The following is a 3,438-nucleotide window of genomic DNA, read 5'->3' as shown; positions in this document are numbered from 1 at the left end:
GAGGGAAAGAACCTGTCTCCAGATGCAAGAAGCCCAGAGATTTCCAAATAAGATGAACCCAAAGAGCCCATATCAAGACACATTATAAAGAAAATGTTAAAAATTAAAAGAAAGGAGATTATCCTAAAAGCAGCAACAGAAAAAATAACTTTTTACATGCAAGGGAACCCGCATAAGACTATCAATATATTTTCCATCAGAAAGTTTGCAGGCCAGAGTAGCACTGTATATTCAACATGCTGAAAGAAAAAAAAATTAAAACTCCAGCCAGTAATACTCTACCTGGCAAAGTTATCATTCAGAATTAAATGAGAAAGAGTTTTCTATATAACCAAAAGCTAACAGAGTTCATCACTACTAAACCAGCCTTACAAGAAATGTTAAAGGGACTTCTTTTAGTTGAAAAGAAAGGGTGCTAATTAGTAACAAGAAAGCACACGAAAGTATAAATCTCAACAGTAAAGGTAAACATATAGTAAAGGTGTGGGTTAACTACTTATAAAGCTAGTATGAAGGTTAAAAGACAAAAGGAATAAATATAACTACAATAATTGTTAAGGAATACAGAAGATAAAATGCTGTAAATCGTGACATTGAAAACATAAAATGGGTGGGAGAGAGAAAAAATACAGATCTTTAAAATGCATTTAAATGTAATGTGCTATCAACATAAAATTGGCTGAGAAACATATCTTATGTAAGCCTCTTGGTAACCTCAAAGCAAAACCCTATAGTAGATGCACAAAAGATAAAGGAATCTAAGCACAACACTACAGAAAATGATCAAATCATAGAAGAAGAGAGCAAGAGAAGAAGAAAGGAACAAAGGAATTCAAAACAACCAGAACACACAAAATGGCAATAAATACATCCCTATCAATAATTACTTTAAATGTAAATATTCTAAATTCTCCAATCAAAAGGCATAGTGTAGCTGAATGAATTTTTAAAAATACAAGACCCATCTATATGCTGCCTATAAGAGACTCACTTCAGATATAAGGACACACACAGACTGAAAGTGAAAGGATGGAAAAAGATGTTTCATGAATATGAAAACCAAAAGAAAGCTGGGATAGCTATACTTAGACAAAATAAACTTTAAGACAAAGACCATAGTAAGAGACAAAGAAGGTCCTTGTATAATAATAAAGGGGTCAATCCAACAAGAGGATAAAACATTTGTAAATATTTATGCACCCAACATAGGGACATATAAATATATAAAATGAATATTAACAGATATAAAGGGAGAAATACACACCAACACAGTAATAGCAGGGGACTTTTTGAAATTAATTAATTAATTTATTTATGGCTGTGTTGGGTCCTCATTGCTGCGTGTGGTCTTACTTTAGTTGCGACGAGTGGGGGCTACTCTTTGTTGTGGTGCACGGGCTTCTCACTGCGGTGGCTTCTCTTGTTGCGGAGCACGGGCTCTAGGTCCGTGGACTTCAGTAGTTGTGACTCACAGGCTCTAGAGCACAGGCTCAGTTGTTGTGGTGCACGGGTTTAGTTGCTCCACGGAATGTGAGATCTTCCCAGACCAGGGCTCAAACCCGTGTCCTCTGCATTGGCAGGCGGATTCTTAACCACTGCACCACCAGGGAAGCCCTCAAGCAACTTTTCTGACTACAACAGTATGAAACTACACGGCAAGTAAAATAAAACTAGAAAATTCACAAATATGTGGAAATTAAACAACATGCTGCTGAATTCAAAATATACCATGAGACAAATGGAAATACAACATATCAAAATGTATGCAATTCAGCAAAAGCAGTTCTAAGAGGGAAGCTCATAACAATAACTGCCTATAGTGATAAATAAGAAACACCTCAGGGCTTCCCTGGTGGCGCAGTGGTTGAGAGTCCACCTGCCGATGCAGGGGAAATGGGTTTGTGCCCCGGTCCGGGAAGATCCCACATGCCGCGGAGCGGCTGGGCCAGTGAGCCATGGCCGCTGAGCCTGCGCGACCGGAGCCTGTGCTCCGCAGCGGGAGAGGCCACAGCAGTGAGAGGCCCACGTACCACAAAAAAACAAAACAAAACAAAACAAAAACAAGCAAACAAGAAACACCTCAAATAAACAACCTAACTATACCTGAAGGGACTAGAAAAAGACCAAATGTAGCCCAAAGTTACTAAAAGGAAAGAAATAACAAAGATCAGAGCAGAAACAAAAGAAATAGACACTAAAAAGGAAAAAAAATTAGTGAAACTAAAGACCTTGTTTTTTGAAAATGTAAACAAAGATTTTTAAAACTTTAGCTAGACTCACTAAGGAGAAAAGAGAGGACTCGTAAATAAAACCAAAAACAAAAGAGGAGACCTTACAACTGACACCACAGAAACACAAAGGATCATAAGAGATAACTAGGAACAATTATACACTAACAAATTGGATAACCTAGAAAAAATGGATAAATTGCTAGAAACATACAACCTATCAAGACTGAATCACGAAGAAACAGAAAACCTGAAGAGACCAATTACTAGTAAGGAGATTGAGTCAGTAATCAAAAACCTCCCAGCAAACAAAATTCCAGGACCAGGTGGATTCACTGGTAAATTCTATGAAACGTTTAATGAATAATTACTACCAATCCTTGTCAATCTCTTCCAAAAAAACCAAAACCAAAACCAAACAAACAACAACAACAAAAAAACCCAGGAGAGGGAACATTTCCAATCTCATTTTCAAGGCCAGCATTACCCACTATCAAAACCAGACAAGGGCACCACAAGAAAATTATAGGCCAATATCACTGATGAACATGGACGCAAAAATTCTCAACAAAATATTAGCAAACAATTTCAACAATACATTAAAAGCGTAGTACACCATGATCAAGTGATTTTTTTTCAGCAATACAAGGATGGTTCAACATGCATAAATCAATCAATGTGACATACCACATTAACAAACTGAAAAGTAAAAATCATATGATCAACTCAGTAGATGTGGCAAAAGCATTTGAAAAAATTCAACATCCATTCATGATTTAAAAATACAACGTGGGAGGAGACGTTCAAGATGGGAGAGGAGTAAGACGCGGAGATCAGCTTCCTCCCCACAGATACATCAGAAATACGTCTACACGTGGAACAGCTCCTACAGAACACCTGCTGAACGCTGGTGGGAGACCTCAGACCGCCCAAAAGGCAAGACACTCCCCACGTACCTGGGTAGGGCAAAAGAAAAACGAATAAACAGAGACAAAAGAATAGGGACGGGACCTGCACCAGTGGGAGGAAAGGTCTCCACACACTAGGAAGGTCCTTCGCGGGCAGAGACAGCGGGCGGCGGGGAGGAAGCCTCGGAGCCGCCGAGGAGGGCGCAGCAACAGGGTGCGGAGGGCAAAGCGGGGAGATTCCCGCACGGAGGATCGGCGCCGACCGGCGCTCACCAGCCCGAGAGGCTTGTCTGCTCACCCGC

This window comes from Lipotes vexillifer, unplaced genomic scaffold (assembly GCF_000442215.2).
Source record: "Lipotes vexillifer unplaced genomic scaffold, Lipotes_vexillifer_v1.1 scaffold668, whole genome shotgun sequence".
Taxonomy (NCBI): domain Eukaryota; kingdom Metazoa; phylum Chordata; class Mammalia; order Artiodactyla; family Lipotidae; genus Lipotes; species Lipotes vexillifer.
The sequence above is the reverse complement of the archived record's forward strand: the minus strand, read 5'-3'. Positions refer to the sequence as shown.